Here is a 20817-nt window from a genome sequence, read left to right as displayed (position 1 = left end):
GTGGCAATTTAACAATAATCAAGCCAGCAGTGAATGAACTTATTGGTGTGGTTATTAGACAACAAAGTTGTTCCTTTTCTTGGAATATTGTAGGTATTTCTAGAAATCTGTGGACTTTTTCTTGGATTTTTTTCTTGGATTTTTGTAGTTATTTCCAGAAATCTGTGGGGTTTTTTTCTTGGATTTTTGTAGTAATTCTAGAAATCTATGGACTTTTAATTGGATTTTTTTAGTTATTTCTAGAAATCTGTGGATTTTTTATTGGATTTGTTTCTTGGATTTTTCTAGTTATTTCTAGAAATCTGTGGATTTTTTTGCTCCAATTTTTCTAGTTATATCTAGAAATCTGTGGTCTTTGGTTGTGTTTTGTGGCGTGTGTGTTTGTTAATTGAGATATCTCTAATTAAGCCAAAGAAATTTGATGCTCTGCACAGCCCTGATTGGTTCTAATTGGGCTCCCTAGCAATAAAATCAGATCTGCTCTCTTAAACCAAGAGCAGCACTCCTAAAAAAATGGAAATTTTGGGGATTGCCCTCAGTTTTTTGGGGATTAACCTCAGTTTTCTTGGATTACCCTTTGGTTTTGGGGATCCCCCTCCCTTTTGGAGGGGTTAACCTCTGTTTTTGGGGATCTCCTTCCTTTTTGGGGATTACTCTTTGGTTTTGGGGTTTATGTTCCCTTTTTGGGGATCCTGTTCCCTATTTGGGGATTAACCTCTGTTTTTGGGGTTTATGTTCCCTTTTTGGGGATCCCCTTCCCTTTTTGGGGATTACCCTTTGGTTTTGGGGTTTACGTTCCCTTTTTGGGGATTAACCTTTGCTTTTGGGGATCTCCTTCCGTTTTTGGGGATCCCCTTCCCTTTTTGGGGATTAACCTTTGGTTTTGGGGTTTGTGGTCCCTTTTTGGGGATCTCCGTCCCTTTTGGGAGATGACCCTCAGTTTTTTTGGGATTACCCTTTAGTTTTGGGGATCCCCCTCCCTTTTTGGGGATCCCTGCTCTTCCCTTCCCCTGCTCTCCACTGTCACCAATCTCATTTTGAAAAATCTCCTTTTCTGAGCTCATTTTAGGACAGCACACCCACAGCAAGGTCCCACCACCTGGATTTTTTAATTCCTGAGGATATTTCAGCGCCAGGTGGGATAAAAAAAAAGTGGGAAATTGAGTCCTTGCAGCAACCTCTGCCACTGGATCTTTGCAGCAAGCCAGGGAGACAGGGAAAAATAGTCAACATTATTTCAGCACAGTGGGGAGGGAGGGATGAAAGCTCTGCAAACGAATTCATTGTGACAACCTTTGTGAAGGATCCCGGTGTTTGATCTTTTAAAAGATTTAATAATTCTTTGGAGAGATTAAAGAATGAAACTGGCTTGGGAGGAGGAGGAGAGGAAGTTAACTTTCTTTTTCCCCACCTCCTGATTCTGTCAAAATAGAAAATAAAAAGAGAAAAATCCCTAAATTTGGTTGGTTTCTCCCCACATCACCTGGTTTTTTTGGGTGTTGTTGCATGGCATGTTTGTAGTGGAGAAACATTTGGAAATGTGGCCCCTCAGATAAAGATTTTGGGCGATGATCTAATGTGCTTCGATCCAATGGAAATGGAGCTAAAAAGCAAAGTAATTAAAAGCCTGGAAATCAGAATTTCCACCATTTGGGGTTTGTGATGTTTTATACATTTACAAAAGGCAAACCTTCAACCACAGGGTTGGGTTTGGGCTCTGGCTGCTGAACCAAGCAGGATCTGAAGGGCTTTGCACTGCCACTGCTAAAATATGTTAATTTTTGGTTTCTTGTGGCTTAGAAAACCTTTAGTTTAAATGTTTTCTTAAAACTAACTCAGATTGCTTTGATGCAAATAGTAAATTCCTGTTATATTTTTTTTATATATTACTTTAAAAAACCCATTTTTTTAAAATTAATATCTCAAGTTTTGGTTATTTATAACCAAAACTAACCCCCCAGGAATTAAAACAGGGGGATTTTTTTCTATCATATGACCTGGTGTTACTCTTATTTTAAAATAAGGGAATTATCCCTGCTGCAGTTTTGGGGGGAATCAAACTTTTCTGCTTTGAAGAAATATTGATAATTTAAAAAATGAGGATTTTTGGGTTAGCCTGGTCATTTTCCACCTTTAGCCAGCAAACAAATAAATGCAGTTTGACTGGTGCCAGCTGCCATATACAACTGGAACGGGGTAGGAAGGGTTTTTTGATCATTTCTCCATCAAATACTGAGCAGCCTTTCCTATGATAAGACCCCAGGGTCCTCCAGGCTGAGCCAGAAACTCCTCTGGACTGGAGCTGCACAGGAAGGGCGCTCAGTGCAGGCATCCATTTCAAAAGCCACTCATAATGAAGATTAATTAGCCCTCGTTTAGCAGCCCAAAGTTAAATACACACAGCCAAGGCCTTGGGCTTCCTCACACCACACAAAGTTTCCATGGGAAGCAGAGAAGAGTGGAAAGTGGGGACAGGAGAAGGAGGCTCAGCTCCCTTGTAAACTTACTTTAAAAATGCACCAGGATTGTTTTTTCTTGTTCACACAGAGGGATAAAATGCCTCAAGGGGCACTTTGGGCAAGGCAGGGTCACGTTCTGGGTCTGTTTGCAATAGTGCAGCTCCTCCAACCATGCTCTATTCATTGTCCTTTTTGGTGGCTGAGGGCTTCCCACCTTCCTTTATTCCATGCAATATTCTTTCCTTTCAAAAAGCCAAACTCAAGTACCTATATCTTGAATTTTTCAACCACAAGCTTTGATTGGACTTCAGAGCTTTGCAATGAGAACTTTTCCTTCTTTGTTGTCCTCTGAGGCATCACTTGGTCTCAGATTTGGTCTGGGGTGAATTTATTCTTTCATCCCACATTCCAGGCCTGGAATATGAATTAAGGCTGGGCTTGGTGATCTCAGAGGTTTGTCCAACATCGATGAGTCCATGATTTTAACCTTTTTAATAAGGCACCGATGCAGGGCGTCCTGCAGCTGGGAATCACCTGCACTTTACAGCTGCAGAAAGAGGGGCTGTGTCAATGCAATCAGTGAATTTGACTTTTCCAAACCTTTCCTAGGGCTGGGCTGCCCCACTCAGTGCTGTCCCCAGTGAAATCAGTGGGGTTTGACTTTTCCAAACCCTTCCTAGAGCCAGGCTGTCCCTCAGTGCTTTGCCCAACACAATCAGTGGATTTGACTTTTCCAAACCCTTCCTGAGGCCAGGCTGTCCCCACTCAGTGCTTTGCCCAATCCAATCAGTGGGTTTGACTTTTCCAAACCCTTCCTAGGGCTGGGCTGCCCCACTCAATGCTGTCCCCAATGCAATCAGCGGGGTTTGACTTTTTCAAACCCTTCCTAGGGTGAGGGTCTCCCTACTCACTGCTTTTCCAATGCAATCAGTGGGATTTAACTTTTTCAAACCCCACTCAGTGCTTTGCCCAACACAATCAGTGGGTTTGACATTTCCAAACCCTTCCTAGGCCCCTGCTATCCCCACTCAGTGCTTTGTCCAGTGCAATCTGTGGGGTTTGACTTTTTCAAACCTCACTCCGTGCTGTGCCCAAAGTAATCAGTGGGTTTGATTTTTCCAGCCCTTCCTAGAGGCAGGCTATCCCCACTCAGGGCTGTTGCCAATGCAGTGTGTGGGTTTGACTTTTCCAAACCCTTTCTAGAGCCAGGCTATCCCCACTCACTGCTTTTCCAATGCAATCAGTGGGTTTGACTTTTCCAAACCCTTCCTAGAGCCCTGCTTTCCCCACTCAGGGCTGTGCCCAATGCAATGTGTGGGGTTTGACTTTTCCAAACCCTTCCTAGAGCCCTGCCATCCCCACTCAGTGCTTTGTGCAATGCAATCAGTGAATGTGACTTTTTCAAACCCCACTCAGTGCTTTGTCCAGTGCAATCAATGGGTTTGACTTTTCCAAACCATTCCTAGAGCCAGGCTAGCCCCACTGAATGCTTTGTCCAGTGCAATCAATGGGTTTGACTTTTCCAAACCATTCCTAGAGCCAGGCTAGCCCCACTGAATGCTTTGTCCAGTGCAATCAATGGGTTTGACTTTTCCAAACCCCACTCTGTGCTTTGCCCAACACAATCAGTGGAGTTTGACTTTTCCAAACCCTTCCTAGAGCCCTGCCATCCCCACTCAGTGCTTTGCCGAATACAATCAGTGAATGTGACTTTTTCAAACCCTTCCTAGAGCCAGGTTAGCCCCATTCAGTGCTTTTCCAATGCAACCAGTGGGGTTGACTTTCCCAAACCCTTCCTAGGCCCAGGCTGTCCCTCAGTGCTCTGGCTGCCAGCACAGGAGCAGGGAAGGAGCCCTGAGCGTCCCCAGCACCTTTGGGCACACAAAATCCTCTCCCTGCCCCATTGTCAGGGCTGCTGGCTGCTCTCATTAACTTCAAGTGCCGTCGAGTGCTCAGCACAATGGCAAACCGAGCCCTCCACTCCTTTAAAGTGATCTTTGGGGTTTCATATTTATTTGCAAACCGGGGGCAGCGCAGCTCCTGAAAGAAAAGGGTTTTCCTCTTCACCCAGAGCTGGAGGTGGACACACGGAGCCCAGGCATGTTCTGCCAGCACAATGGCAACTTATGAATAAGATCATACTTGTATTTGCATTAACACGGCTGGCTTCTCCAGGCAGTTTTACATAATCTCCTTTTCAATGGGGAAGGGTGTCATTTCCCCTTCATTTCATACAGCCCCGCTTTGAAAATGTAGGGAGGAAGTATTTAAAGAAAGTCCGCATTTTATGAAAGGGAAAATTGCCAGCGTTCCTTTGTGTGTCTCAGTAGGATTTGGATAGATTACTCATACTTAAAAAGGAAGGGAGCTTTTGCTTTTTCTTCCCCTTTTTTAAAAACTTGCATTAACATGATGTATTGACATATTACAAAATCCAGGGAATGCTGGAGAGGGAATCAACTGCGGCTTTGTCCACAAGTTGCAACAAATTCTTAAAACGTCGTCACCTTCTGAAATAAAATTGTCACATTTTGGATACAGGCAACTTTTATAAGGACTAAAGCTCCACTTCTGAGATAGGGACAACAGTGTGTTCTCTCTCTCTCTCTTGCTTTTTCTTTCTGTTTAAAAATTCTCTTTTTTTTTTATTCTTTCCCCCCCTTTTGATCCAGTGTGCTGGGTACGAGTGCAGCACCATTTTCATAAATCAAGCAACTGGAATAGATTTTAATACAGAATTGTATTACTGCAGGAATGCCAGGCATGCAGGCTCGAAGCACTAGCACTTCTATTAGTTGAATGGAAGCCAATCCTTTAGCTGTAAGCACATTAAAAGGAAAATAATTCCCCTGCTACATTTCGGGGGTCTCTGATGCCAAAAATCCTCCCTGGAGTAACTCACAACTTTTTTCCCCTGAGTCGTCCTTGTCTCAGGGGTGTTACAACTGGTCAGTCACACTCTGAGGAATATGTTTTACAGCAGATATTAAATCCCACTGAGCTGCTCTCCTCTCTCTGACATCCTTGGAGTAAAAATAAAGTCATGGAGCAGTAGAACATCAAGGTTCAGTGCTGGAAGACACTATCAGCTCCCACAAAGGCTTCTATTCCTCCCAGGACCTATATTTATATTTGCTGATGACTCCTTGTCAATCTGACACTTGCTAATCAACCTTTGATGATAATTGTAATTCTTGCTGAGGACACTTCATCCCAGGAGGTCAAAAGGACATTTTGTACACTGAGATGCACTCTGTGCTTGTGTGCGACTGAATCCATGGGCACGTGTTTATATTTACAAGAGATGTTTGTGCTAACACTTCTTTTTTGGGGGATAAATTTTTTATCATTCTCCTTTCCCTCGTTTGCTGCTGTCTTTTTGCATCTATGAAATGTTGCTTATTGCTAAATCATCACCAGAATTTAAAAGGGAGGGGTGAACTTGCTGCTCAAAACAGAGGGGAAAACACAAGAAAATTTTAAAGGTGTTTTAGTAAAAAACTTGGTAAATATTCAGCTTTTTTTTTTTTAAGAGAAGGGTTTTTGTGAAATCAGTTGATAACATCTTCATCTAAATCCATTTATTATCTCCTATTTGAAAAGCACTTAGCTCAACAGGGCTCTGTGCCTTCACTGAGGTTTCCAGGTATCATCAGATCAAGAATCTTAAGTTAAGCACAGATAAAACGCAACAATGTTTTTTATTTTCTCCCTCCAAAAAGAAAGCAAATAGCTTGAGGCACCTGACACTGATGGTGTAGACTAAGCCAATTGGGAGGCTTTTCATTTTCATATTTTGGCACTGAATTTTATTCTTTTTTTTTTGAGTCCTTTTTGCCTTGACATTCCACAGGTTTTGGATGTGTTGGGCTAACCCCAGCCTAGATCCCTGCAAAAAATCAGATTTTGGGTTTGCTGGGTTTGTCGTGTGGGTTCCCAGCATCAGGAATTCCACCAAAGGATGGGTTTATATTTGTGTCTGTGCCTTTCTCTGGAGCACAGAGTCCTCTCCCAAGGACAGCAGCACGGATCTGCGGCCAGGAGGCACCAAGAGCCGGGCACAGGGGGCTGAGCTGCTGCAGGGCACTGCCCCTGCTCGCCCGCTTTGATTGCCCTGGTGTGCCAGCCTCGGAGCGAGAATGGAGGAATAATCTGCAGGATAATCCCTTCCTGTAGGAATCTCAGCATCACCTCGGTGGCTGGTACCCAGAGACTGCTCCTGGCTCAAGAACTGACCTCAATCAGAGAGCAGGAAAGCAAATTATCTCCCTGCTTCCACAGTTTGCTCCCGAAGGACTCCAGAACCTTGCATAAACAAAAACTAATTATAATACACACACAGAGAGACAAAAAATTTAGTAAAAAACTCAAAAGCTCTGCTCAGGGGCTGAACAAAAAAGGAATCTGGAAGAGTGAATGTCACAGTGCCATCTACTGACGCCAGCCCCGAGCCTGGAGGGAGAACACCCAACTGCAGGGGGAAAAAAAATATAAATAAATAAGGCTGGGAGTGTTGGAAGGATTATGTTTAAAGGAAGGAGATGACTGCTAATTAATGTGACAAGAGAGAAAGCCTCACCTACTGACAGGTTATTCATCCCACAAGTGTTAGGATCCTCCTCAGCGCTGCCTGCTCCTGTAATTCCTGCAGAAAGGAACAGCTGACCAGAGCCCTCAGTGCCAGCTCCCATCTCTCTGTTTTGTCCTGATGAGCTTTACACCAGAGGAGAATTACAGCCTGCTCTGTGGCGAGCAATTTGGAGGCATAAAGGAATGCAATTGTGGAATAAAACCCGCTCTGTGTGCTGTGAGATAACTTCACCTGCCACAGAAAACGAGCGGTGACTCGGAGGCAGGTAGGAGCAACATGTAATCCAGTTGACATAAATGAAAAGATGATATTGGCAGAAAATTGGGCTGCGTGTGAATATAAAGGCTGCTGAATAACAGGGAATGGGAAATGACATGCTCAGCAGCAGCGAGGGAAGGATGAAAGGGGTTCAGAAAACATTTGTACGGGAGAAGCCAAGCACGAGTCAACAAAGGCTGGAATTCTGTGCTCCTCCAGTGCTGCAGCCTCAGCCCTACCTGTGCTCAGGCTTGGCAAGTGCTAAAGTGTCAGAACAATTAGAGTTTGTTCTCTGGTTGCTAACGTGCCAGCTGAAGTGGAGGCTGAGGTGCTCAGCAAAGCCATTACTAAGCAAAATGAGGCATCATCATCACCCTCTGTATCACTGTCAGTAATTCCAGGGTAGGAATGGAATGAAGGGCGAGCCGGGAGTGATTTGGGATGGGAAAAAAAAAGCCAAGAGGTGAGGAGACTGCAGCATGGCGATTGAAATAAAGTATTCTGTGCGTTGTGAAGGGTTGTGTCAAGTATGAGAATTCAGGAGGAGGGAGAAGGGAGCACCTGCGCTGGGCTCGCTGAGATCCACCCCAGGTAGGTGGTGGCAGATGGAGCTGACATCCTGAGAGAGGCTAAGAGGTGAAAGCAATAATGAACAGCCTTCACAAGGTGAAAGCAGAAGAAACATTAGAGCTGTTACAGGAGAGCAAGCAGGAGATGCTCAGATTTATGAGCTCTTTTGGAGAGCAGCCATGGTTTGTCTTTATTTCCAAGTAACTGGTTCTTGATTTGAGCTTCCTCAGGTCAGCAGATCAGTGCCATCACCTCTGAAAGGTTCTCAGCCCTTATTTGGATCATCTAGCAGGCTCAAAATGAACATGTGGAGTGCAAGCACGATCTGCTTTGGGGGGAGCTGTCCTGAAAAGCAAAAGCAATGGAAAAAAGTAAGAAAAGAGAGAGAGAGAGGATTTTATTATGGCACCATCTGTCTCCTGGCTGTTAATATTTCTCTCCCCTCTTTGCAGTGATTCTGAGAACTGGGTTTGAGGATGATGTTGGAGGAGGGATGGTTCCAGAAGGGACCATGGCTGTGGCTGTCCCTCCATGGACAGCAGGGTCTGGATGAAGGGTCCTGTGTGACACTGATCCCAAAAGTAACACACAGAGCGAGCCTTGGCTTGGAGGAGGGCCAGCGAGTGAATTCCAGCTTGGTGCTCCTTTTCCTGCTCCCATTCTCTTTTTCCTTGCTTTGCTCCCATTCTTGGTGCTCCTTTTCTAGATCCCATTCTCTTCTTCCTTGCTCTTCTCCCATTCTTGGTGCTCGTTTTCTTTCTCTCATTTTCTTCTTCATTGCTTTTCTGCCATTCCCTCCTTCACTTGTTTTGAAGTGAATTCCAGCTTGGTGCTCCTTTTCTTCTTCTCATTCTCTTCTTCCTTGCTTTGCTTCCATTCTCTTCTTCCTTACTTTGCTCCCATTCCCTCCTTCACTTGTTTTGAAGTGAATTCCAGTTTGGTGCTCCTTTTCTTGCTCTCATTTTCTTCTTCCTTGCTTTGCTCCCATTCTTGGTGCTCCTTTTCTAGATCCCATTCTCTTCTTCCTTGCTTTGCTCTCATTCCCTCCTTTGCTTGTTTTGAAGTGAATTCCAGCTTGGTGCTCCTTTTCTTCCTTTCATTCTCTTCTTCCTTGCTTTGCTCCCATTCTCTCCTTCACTTGTTTTGAAGTGAATTCCAGCTTGGTGCTCCTTTTCTTCCTCTCATTCTCTTCTTCTTGCTTTACTTCATTTAAAGGTTTTAACGAGAGCCCAGACCTGTCTCAGGCATTTTGCTTTTGCACAGCACCTGGGGCAGGCTCCCACTGGATGTCACAGCACCCTGCCAAGGGCTCTGCTCTCGTGTTTTTCCAGCTGACCCAGAGATTTCAAACAGCAGTTTCATTTTTCCTCTTTTAATTTAATTGAGGGACGTAAAAGGAGCTTTTGACTTTTACTGGTGGAACCTGAGGAGGACTGAAGCAGTTTAAACTTGACAGACCTCAATGGTGCAGGGCACCCTTCTAAACTTTTGTTTACCTCCTGTGAGCTGCTGAAGAGAGCAGGGAAACAAGGGAAGGAAAGGAAAAAAAAATAAAAAAAGAAAAAAGGCAGCTTTCAGTTACTAAACCCCCTCGTGGCATTGAATTCTAACCAAGTACATCCAGCCCTGCCAGCCAGAAATGCCAAAAGGAGGAAAGCTGCTGAATCAGAGGAGAATCAGGGTTGGGAGGATGGTGGGGAATATGAGAGTAGCACTAGGGGAGTTCATTTCATAGAATTATTGCTGTTTTGTATTTGCACATCATCTGGGAGCAAACTTCTTGGTTTTTTTTTTTTTATTATCATCGCTGGGTTTTGTTCCTAAATTATTTAGCAAATGTTTTCTGGGAGCCACTTGCAGCATGCAGATGAGTTATCCCCAGCTCCTTGCTGGTCTCAGGAATGAGTTCTGCAGCTCTGAGCTGAGATTGCAAGATGCCAAATTTCTGAGCACCCTGGGCCGGGTAAAGCAGGAATTCCTGGTGCTCTGCACCCGTTGGGCTCAAATCTTATTTACAGGGAAAGGTTTGGGAGCATGGAAAAGTTTGGGAGCATGGAAAGATTAGGAGAGCATGGAAAGGTTTGGGAGCATGGAAAGGTTGGGAGAGTAGCAGCTTCTCCCCCTTTTGGAACTGGTTTGGAAGCATGGAAATGTTTGGGAAGCAGCAGCATTCTCCTTCTGGCATTCATTTTGGAGCAGGGAAAGGTTTGGAAGCATGGAAAGGTTTGGGTGCTTTGGGATTTGGGTTATTTGGGATTATTGTGGGGTCTGGGCTGGTCCAGACCCCCCAAATTTACGAGGCAACCACTTCTCAAGAAGAAAAATCTTTGATCCAAATGAAATAATTCCACTGCTGGTGGGAGCTTCAAGCAAGTGTCCATTTCCCTGAAGACTTTATTGGGGTGCCAACCCAAACTCAGTTGGATTTTGAGGCACGTTTTCAGCTCATTTATTGTTTTGAAAAACGCCACTCTGATGGCATTATCAGCAAACTGAGGAGATACAGCAGGAATGTCTTTGCTGAGCGTGATTTTCTGCAGGAAGCTGTGCTGATTAATGCCAATTTAGTTAGGAATAGAGGCTGGCCATGGCTGTGAGCTTCTCCAAAAGATCCTGTTGGGTCCTTTCTCCACCACACTCACATGTTTTGCTGAAGTTGCTGTTGCATATGCTTGGGCAATAAAACATTCACAGCTATTTCAGAAATTGCTGCAGCGGGCAGTTTTCCTCATTAATTTGACCATTCTGGATGGGATTTCACGAGGTGTGAAGGCGTGCAGAGTCGTACCTGACACTGCCCCTGCTCCTGCTTGTAATGCCAACCTCCTTGAGGAAAAAATGAAATCAGAAGAGGATGTTTGGGGGGAAATGGAAGTGGCAGCTCCACATCCAGTGATCAATCAGAAAATCACAAAATATCCTGAGCTGGGAGGGATCCACAAGGATCATCCATGTCCTGCTACTGCAGATTTACTCTGATTGTTCTTTGCTTCTTCTTGCCCAAGACTATGGAGACTTTAAAATACCTCCGGGAGCCTGCAGGGAGCAACGGGCTATAAAAATATAACAATAATGATTTCTTCCTCCCGCCTCCATCTGAGCAATCTCTGAGCGTGTTTCAAATATCAAAGAGCAAGAAACCCATTGTAGTGCTGTCCCCTGGGTAAAGGTGGGAAAAGGAGGCCCTGAGAGGTGGAAGGAATCGCACAAGGCTAAATGGAAAGCCAGTAGACAGACCTGAGGGCAGGATTTGGCTTTTGTCCCGATTTTGGGCAGATTTTTTTTAAAATCTGCGCCCAAACGCTTCATATCTTGTCAAGATTTGGATGTTTCCTGCAGAAATGCAGAAAGAGGAGGATGTTTCCTTCTCTTCCATTTTAAAAGTGGTGCCTGCACTAAAATATCACTACCACAGTGACAAATCAAAGAATTCTCTGCTCCATCTTCTATCCCAGGGCTGCACCTCAGCCTGACTCTCCTGGAAATATTAAGACAGATGATGGATAGGGACAGGTCAAAGCAGAGAAGATCTGGAATTATTCTTTTCACATCCCAAAAGAATGAGCTCGTGTTATTCCTCACTTTCAAATTTGCCCCAATTTATGGGGGAGATAAGGCTGGAATTTTGAAGGGCAGCATCACGAATTGCTTTTCTTATTGATCGAGCTTTTAATGCGCCAACAATGAAAACAATAAAACTTGCATTTAAAAACAAACATTTCTAGCACAGGAGCTGCATTAAAATGACACAAATTGCTTTTGTGGGCTGAATTCAACAGAACACCCATGAGGTTCCACTTAAAAACAACAAGCCAACAAAAATCAAATTGCATTGTTTTACAGGCAAACAAAATGGTGAGCGCGCCTTGGGCTACGTTTGCAGCGTGTTTTCTTGGGAGATCAAAGCTTAAATCCCATTAACCCTTCAAATGTCAGCCTGGTGAGTTCCTCTCCTTCACCTCTGAGCTTCTGGTGCCGCCTTCAGCAGGGAGCAGGGCTGGATCTGCTGCTCTTCCTCCTCCTCCTCCTCCTCCTCCTCCTCCTCCTCCTCGTTTCCCCACCAGCATCTCCACAGAAGCAGCACCTTGTAGTGGGCAGAGTTCAAACAGCCCCTTCAGCCAGCTCACACTGCTTGCCCTTTATGACTCTGAGATCTGGTCACAAGCCAGCACTCAAATACATTTATTTTGGTTTTTACCATTCACTGTGGTGTCTCAGGTTTAGTTTTCTATTTTTCAGGTTCTGCTCTGCTTTAGTGTGCGGGTCTGGGTTCACATCAGGGGATGCTGAGCTCTGTGCACAGAGCAGGGAGACAAAACAATTCCTGCTCCAGCTGGGCACCAAGGACAAATGATCCCAATCTCAGCCCAGGAGCACAAACACCGTGGGCTGGAGAGAGAAAAACGAGCAGGGTGGGACTGCAGGGGCTAAAGCTGGGATGGGACAATGAACTGCAAGGTGCAAATGGAGCGGAACTGATCCAAGGGAGAGACCCCGGGAGCGCTCGTGCATTTTGGGGGCATTTTGGTTCATCTTGGGTTCATTTTGGGGCCATTTTGGTTCACCTTGGTTTCATTTTGGGACCATTTGGGTTCACCTTGGGTTCATTTTGGGGCCATTTTGGTTCATCTTGGGACCATTTTGTGACCATTTTGGTTCATGTTGGGTTCATTTTGGCTTTGTTTTGGGACCATTTTGGGACATTTTGGGTTCATTTTGGGACCATTTTGGTTCATCTTGGGTGCAGCCCTGGCTGGGCTCTTGTGCTGCCCAAGGTGCATCCATTGAGAATATTCTTTTAATAAATCCCTGCTTTATTCTGTTACTCTGTCTAATCTCTGTTCTAGCTCAGCCTTCATTACCCTCCTGGCAAGTGGCTGAATGAGGTTTTGTTGGCCAGCAGAGCCATTTTGGAGCAAATTAAGATTTGTTGGGTGCTTGTTAAAGACCTCTTGGACATCAGGTATGTTGGTGATGGATTGGTGTTGGTTGGTCACTCATAGTGAAGAAAAGATGATTTATTTTATGGTTTGTCACCTATGCCAATGACCAATGGGCATCTCACTGCTTCCTAAATAAATCAATGCCCACAAGATGCCACTTCCTGAGGGTTTGCTGCTTTCTTGGGGACAACAAATGAATATTTTGCACAAATATTCCTGTTCCACGTGGTGGCCAGATCCTAATCTGCCTTCACCATCATTTCCCTGCTCTGCTTGGACCTTGCCTTGTGTGTAAATACAAAAACCCTTCCAAGCATTGTTAATTCCAAATATCTGCGAGTCCACATACATCACAAAGATCAGGAAGACAGAACAGATGCAGCATTTTGGGACTGGTTTGGGGAGCAGGGAAAGGTTTGGAACCATGGAAAGCTTTGGATGCTTTGGGATTTGGGTTATTTGGGAACAGGACAAGGTTTGGAAGATGGAAAGTTTGGTAAAACAGCAGCTTCTCCGCCTTTTGGAACTGATTTGGAAGCATGAAAAGGTTTGGGAGCATGGAAAAGTTTGGAGAGCAAGGTTTGGGAAGCAGCAGCATTTTCTCCCTTTTTGGGACTGGTTTGAGAACATGGAAAGGTTGGGGAGCATGGAAAGGTTTGGATGCTTTGGGATTTGGATTATTTGGGAGCAGGGAAAGATTTGGAATATGGAAAGGTTGGAGAGCACGGAAAGGTTTGGGATCATGGAAAGGTTGGGGAGCATGGAAAGGTTTGGGGAGCAAGGTTTGGGGAGGAGCAGCATTTTCCCTTTTTTGGGACTGGTTTGAGAGCAGGGAAGCATTTGGGATCATGGAAGGGTTTGAGGAATGGCAGCTTCTCCCCTTTTGGAACTGGTTTGAGAGCATGGAAAAGTTTGGGGAGCAAGGTTTGGGGAACAGCATCATTTTCCCCCTTTTGGAAGTGTTTTGAGAGCAGGGAAAGGTTTGGGATCATGGAAAGGAGCAGCAGCTTTTCCCCTCTGAATTTCTGGGAGCTGCAGGATTTATCCCCCCAGCCTGTGCTGATACTGAGAGTCCCATCAGATGCTTGAAGCACTTGGAAACTTTCCAGCAGCAAGGGGTCAAAAGGGAGGATTTTTTTTTTCATGAAATCCAGGAAAAAAAGCAAAGAAAGGAAGGGGAAGGAGGAGGCTGAAGCGAGGAGCTGTGGCAGAAGGTGGAATGGCCCAGCTCACCCAGAGCAAGCTGCATTCCCCTCGCCGGGCCCCCTGTGCACATGCCAGAGCTGCCTGCAGCAATGTGCAGCGCCAGTGCCAGCCCCCAGCTGCATGCAGCTGTGTCCAGCTGTGCCTCCCGCCCCTCACCGCTGCATTTTCACACAGCAACTGCCCCTGTCCAAAGGGCTCCCGGCTCATTGCTGCAGCCTGACAGCGCTGGGCGGTGTTGGGAGGCAGTTTGGGGATATTTAGGAGTGGCAGAGCTTGTTCTTGCACACAGGAAGGTTTTATTGCTTCCCCTTCAGTGCAAACTCAGCTGTGTCTTTCCCCTCAATTTCCCCTTTTGCTACTGGGACAAGGAAATGAAGAGAAAGGAGGGAAACAACAACAACAACAACAACAACAACAACAACAACAACAACAACAAAAACAAAACAAAAAAAAACCAGTGGAAACCCAAATCTATCTCCAGACAGCTGATTTTGCCTTTTCAGGCACAATTTGAGAGGAGCTGGGAGGGAATTGCCTGTGCCACCCTCTGCCAGGGGTTTTGTCTCTGCAGCTCTGCAGCTCTTGCAGAGACTTGTCCCAAAAAAATCCACATTCCACAGCCAGAGCTGCCAGGATGCTGCTTTCCCCTCACTTTTCCAGGGGATTTCAGAAGCTGCCTGGAAACCCAGATTCCAGGAGAATTTCCCTGTACAATGGGTTACAGTTAAAGAGGTTTGCTTCAAAAGCAGCGTGGTGGCTAAGTCCAATTTCCAATGAAAAATTTCCAATCACCAAACGAAAAATTATTAAATGAAAAATTTCCAATCACTAAATGAAAAATCATTTCGTTTTGTATGATCTTTTGCTTTTTTTCCCCCTAATGCCATCATCATTTTTGTGCTCTGCTGGTTTGAAATGCAGCTCCTTGCCCTGGTGCCAGTTTGCATGGCGGAAAGGCTGACCTGGGCACTGGGTGGCAAATTCCAGGATTCCCAAAATCCTTTCAATCCAATTGAACAGAGATATTCTCAACTCTGAGGGAATATCCCCAAAGCAGCTCTGAGGTTGCTTTTCAATGAGTTGGGGATATCCCCGTTTTGTCCTTGCTGTGGGATGATGGATGTGGAAAATTCGCATTTTGCTTCCATCTGAGCGTTGCTGCGATTCAGCATAGAAAATCATCCCCTCATGGGGTGCTGGTGGTGCTTTTGGGGTGGGAATTTGGGATCCCACCCCACAGGGTGGTCCTGGCCTCTCCTTTACCCCACAGACACGCTGAGCTTGGCCAGGCTGAGCTTTTCCCCAGCTCCACGTTCCCACACAGCAATTCCCATACAAGAAATTAATATCTTGGGGTTTTTTCCTTTTGGGATTGCCAGGAAGTGAAGGCATCAAACAAGCAGGACCTGGTGGGCTCCAGAGGCATCCTGGAGCCATTAGATATGGCTGGCATTTGATCCAACAACTGAGCCTTTCCTGGTTTATGGATTCCCCTATTTGTGTCCATGCATGCACAATGGGCCCCATTATCGACCCCAGAGCAGGGCAGATGTTTCCCACCCCAAAAAATCCATTTCTCTCAGGCTGACACACACAGAGGACCTCCAAGGTGCACGTTTCTGGGGTTTATGGACATTTGGGGAGCAGAGAATTCCCTCCCTGCGTGGTTTGCTCACGTTCCCATCAGGAATAAAAGCTGGGATGGTGGAAGGGAGCGGCTGCTCTCAGCTGGGGCCTGCTCAGGGCTCTGGGCTTGGGCACACCTGGGCTTTGGGAGAGGTTTTATCCATCAAAATGATCTCCTGATTGCTGGTGTTGGTAAAAAATCGCTCTTTGAGGGGACGGGATTGGGGTGCGAGTGGTTAAAGAGGGGTCTCTGGGTCTGAAAGGGAATTCTGGGTTTAAAAGGGGTTCAGTAGGTCTCTGAAAGGAGATCTCTGGGTCTTAAAGGGGATCTCAGGGTCTAAAAAGAGAATTTGAGGTTTAAAAAAGGTTGGAAATGGGTTCAGCTAGGTCTGAAATGGGATCTCTGGGTCTAAAAGGGGATCTCTAAGTCCAGAAGGGGATTTCTAGGCCTAAAAGGGGATTTCTAGGCCTAAAGGGGATCTCTAGGTCTGAAAGGGGACCTCTGGGTCTAAAAAGATAATTTAAGGTTTAAAAAAGAGAATTCGAGGTTTAAAAGGGGTTCAGCTACTTCTGAAAGGGGATCTCTGGGTCTGAAAAGGGATCTCTGGGTCGTGAAAGGGATCTCTAAGACCAAAAGGGGATCTCTACGTCTGACAGGGGATCTCTGGGTCTAAAAAGAGAATTTGAGGTTTAAAAAAGAGAATTTGAGGTTTTAAAGGGGCTCAACTAGGTCTGAAAGGAAATCTTTGGGTCTAAAAGGGGATCTCTAAGTTCAAAAGGGGATTTCTAGGCCTAAAAGAGATCTCTAGGTCTGAAGGGGAATGTCTGGGTCTAAAAGGTGAAAAAAGGCCAATTCTGATATTTTCCAGGTGTGCAAAATGGGATCATGTTCTTCTCCAAAGAAGTGGAATCAGAGAACAACTAATTTCTAAATATTGAGCCACCAAAATATTGATAAAGGAATGCTTTTCATTTAGGCTGTTGCCTCCCTGTGAAAAACCATTGTTCTGGGGAAAATAAAAACAATTTATTGATTCTGTTTCTACTCAAGATGGAGCATTCCTGAGGTGGAGGTGTGCTTCCCATCCTCTCCCAAATTACACGCTCCAATTTTCCATTTGGAAATTACTTTTCACTTCTGTTTTTGTATAGCACGAATCTTTTTTTTAAAAGTACAAAATAGAAATGGAATTCGGATTTTAGTTGGAGCTGGGGAAGAAATATTTTGTGTGGGAACTGAGAGGATCTTTGAGGCATCTCAACATTTTGAGCCCTCCTTCTTCTGATTTTCCAAAATCCACCTCAAAAAAAATGTGGGGGGAAAAAAACCCAGAAATGCAGGAGAGATTCCAGCTTACAAGGAGCAGCTCAGTGTGAAGGTCAGCTCTCCATGTTCCTGCACAGCACGTGCCAGAATATTTCACTGCTGGGACAGAAAGTCTGTATTTAGGCAGCAATAACTCACGGGAGGGATTGACAGGTTGGAATGCACCTGGTTCAGGCTCTTGGTCGCTAATATCATTCCCAGTTTTCCCTGCTGAAAGGCAGCTGGGATGGTTTATGGGATGTCCAGTTTTTCTTGGGGCTGTTTTAGTTAAATGTGCCCCCAAAAATTAAACTCGTGGGGTGGGATCCCTCGAGGGACAGATAAATTGGAAAAGCCTCAGTGTTTCCCATGTGGTTGTGCCAAATTTCTCCCTTTAAGGACCCCCCCAAAAAACACCAGAATCTTCCCAAAAATCACCAGTTGCTTCTGAAAATCGAGGCCAAGCTCCTGAGCTGGCAATTTGTTTAAAAACAATGGGGGCTGGACGAGATGAGAATTATTTTAACACTTGGGAACGCTGCCAAGTCATTTCCTTCTCCTTTATTGATTTTTTCCGTTGCCAGTAAATATATCTGCGGCAGCAGGATGAAAGGAGAGGGGGGGAAAAGCAAAGTGTTAAAAAGGAGAATGAAACAAGATATGTGCCCTGAACCTCTGAGGAAGGAGGAGGACATTTTAAGGCGGGAGGAAGCAGGGGATTCATGGAGGCATTTCGCAGGGTTAGACGCGGCAGCAGACAGCCCAATATTATTTTCCTTGCCTGATCCTTTACTTAGATTGGCTCCTGTTTCTTGCCCTCATTGTGCAGCCCCTGTGTGAGCTGCTCTCCGTGCAGAGACATTCCACCTACATTCCTTTGCCACCGGGTGAGAGGAGGGGGGGCAATTATGTGGGCAAGCCAGACACAAAGGGCTCTGCTCCACAGCTCCAGCTCATAAACTTCAGTTCACTTTTTCCCCCTTAAAAAAAAAATATTTAAAGCCCCTCAAAAAACAAACTAAACAAAAAACCACGAGGCTCTGTTCCTCTCCTACCAGCCTGCAAGTGAAGGGTTTGGAGCTGGAGCTATCCCACCTATAAATATTTCCCTCCCCAGCACTTTGTAGAATAAATAGGTTTTAATTTTCTGGCAGCATCCACGCTTCTCTCTGGTTTTTTTTGGTTTATTTTTTATTTTTTATTTTTTACCTGCATCTTCTCTGTGCTAATCACAGAATGCCAGAATGGTTTGTGTTGGGAAGGACCCCAAAGATCCTCGCATTCCAAAGATCCTCACCTTCCACTGGAGCTGAGGACAGATCGATTGAAAAGTTCCTGGGATTCAAAGGCATCCCAGGAACACCTTCCACTGGAGCTGGCAACAGATTGAAAACTTCCTGGGATAAAAAAGCCATAGAGGTGAATAATTTTCCAGGGGTATTGATGTCATAACATTTATTGGGATCTAATGGGGGCCATTATGGCATTTACCCAAGAATTTTCCAGGCTGCAGGTGCGACCCTGCTTTTCTCCATCCTGGAGGGTTGTGGCACCATCCTGGGGATGTCCCACCACAGGCACCTCCAGAAGGAGGCATGGAGGTGTCTCTGAAAGCCCTGGGAGACGCAAAAACCCAGCAGTGATGGAATCCTCCAGCTGAGGAAGCTGCAGTGTGGAACAAAGTTATTTGGAAGTTCAAACTGGAACAGGTGAACACAAACATTCCAGGTGAGCATCCTCAGGGCTGGGAGCAGGGCAGGGGTTTGCTGTCCCACCTGTGAGCCCTGAGCTGCATTATCTGGGCTCTCCACATGAGCAGGGCTGTGGAAATGCTGCTGCCCTGCTCTCCCTCCCTATTGATTTCTGTGCCCCTGCACTCCTTCTTCCCATTTTGTCTAATAAGCAAATTTCATTACCTGACTTCACAATCTTTCCTCTGGGCCATTAGAATTGCTTGACTGTATTCCTGGCAGAGCCCTTAATTAGAGATGGATCAGAACTGATGTCATTAAAGTGATCCATTAACCACACTCTTCCTTCCACTCCAAATGCAGGTGGCTCGCAGAAAATGTGACCTGGATCCAAATGGCCACTGAGAGCTGAGCCCCAAACCTCCTCAGACAGCCAAAAATGGAGAAGAAAAGTCAAATTTAACCTTCCACAGGTTGTCCTGACACAGGAAACATTTCTAGGTTTATCCTGCAACCAAAGCATTTGTGATGTGTAAATTATTTCATTTCTCACTGTGCTTTTTGGAACACTGGATCCTTACTCCAACAAGGTAAAAACGTTATCATTTTTCCTCTAGTCACATAAAAACCTTCTGAGACAGAATTTCTTCTTCAGGCACCCTGAGAGCCCTCTGGAAGCCAGTCCAATTTTATATTTCCCTATAAACCCCAATTAGGTTGGACTCCATATGCTGAGAGAGACATTTTGGCTTTCTGCTGCCTTGCCCAGCAGCCTGGCACTTGCTGAAATAAATCACAGCTCTTTTTGGAGCTGGACGTGGCCAGAGGTGGACACAGAGGAGCTGAACACGATGATCTCAGAAGAGATGCTCTGAATTAAGCAGGAGGTTGCTAAGCCACGAGACTGCTGCAGTCTCCAACCAAAGTTACAGCGCTGAGTCCTTGCACAAAATGGGGTTTTCCAAGGAAAAAAAAGTCTGCAAGGACACAACCTGAGCTGGAAAAGCTCCTGAAGTCATCCAGGATTTCATCTTGTATCTCTTACAGCATCCACCAGTAAAAGCAAAGAGCCCCTTGCCCCAAAATCTGGAGTCTGAGACTGAATTCTGCCTGGTTCCCTGATTATTCTTATTTATATGGACATTAAAATAAAAATAATATTTAATTTCCCCCATTTTTCATTGTCTGCCCCAGTTTTTCCCCAAGGATGGCTCAGCACATATCCCACACCATCATTTTGAGGGCTGAGACTGGATGGGCTTTAAGATCCCTTCCAAACCAAACCATTCTGGGATTTTAGGATATTTTTAGGAAGTTTTTCCCACCTCTCCGGCAGGCAGAGAGGGTTAATTTGGCCTTTCCCTGGACCTAGACGGGCAGCACCTGCTAGCAGGGGTGGGGTGTTCCCTTGCACAGCTTGTCAGAAGCAAATTATTATTATTATTATTATTATTATTATTATTATTATGTGAAATCACACGTTCCTTTGTCTTTGTCCTACCCCTCAACCTTCAATCCAGCCTCGCTGGTTTCTCAGCCCTCGCTGCCAATTCTGCTGCTTTCCCTGTTTGCAGAAACCTTAACTCTGTGTTTGAATTGGCCTGCAGGATGTGTTTGAGGAGGGCCAGTGACTGAACAAAAATGGGAGGCTCTCATCCCCCCAAAAAAGAAGCGTAATTTGCCTTTAAAGGCTCTTAAACAGCAAACACATTCTGTCTGATCCTCCTTAATAAAGTATCCCAGCAGTGCTACAGTGCCTTATTTGAGGTCTGTGCAGTCTCATTAAATTTGATGTGTCACAGAGGGCTTGGACATGTGAAAAAGGAGGCTGCAGGAACCAGGATTGAAGTTTGCCAGATTTGCTAAGGAAAAATGATTCATTATGGCTTTGCAAAATGGACACCCTTCAGGCTCGCTGATGGTGAGAGCGGCGCAGCCTGCGGATTTAACCCTTGTTAACAGCTGCTCCAATTAAGGATTCGGTTTGATCCGGGGAGCTGCGCTCACCCTCGTGTGCTCCCAGCGAAGGGAAGGAAGGCTATTAAAGATTTAAGGGCTGGATGGTGCGCAGGGAGCTCGGGGAGGAGGGCGGAGGCTCCAGGGTGTGCTCAGGTGCTGCAGGGTCCTCCTGAGCCAGGACAGATGCTCAGAGCTCATCCTGCATCCC

At 45.4% G+C, this 20817-nt stretch overlaps 1 long non-coding RNA gene across 1 annotated transcript; it reads left to right on the top strand.

The window, feature by feature from the left end:
• Positions 1-7057: 7057 nt before the first annotated feature.
• Positions 7058-12835, top strand: LOC128947267 (uncharacterized). The gene is made up of 3 exons (XR_008484040.1): positions 7058-7315; positions 11722-11818; positions 12726-12835. It is a non-coding gene; the product is annotated as an uncharacterized LOC128947267 (long non-coding RNA).
• Positions 12836-20817: the final 7982 nt, after the last annotated feature.

The sequence above is a fragment of the Melozone crissalis genome, unplaced genomic scaffold (assembly GCF_028551555.1).
Source record: "Melozone crissalis strain CALT ecotype California unplaced genomic scaffold, PUWL_Pcris_2 ptg000092l_1, whole genome shotgun sequence".
In the NCBI taxonomy this organism is placed as follows: domain Eukaryota; kingdom Metazoa; phylum Chordata; class Aves; order Passeriformes; family Passerellidae; genus Melozone; species Melozone crissalis.
This window is presented reverse-complemented; position numbering and strand designations above follow the sequence as displayed.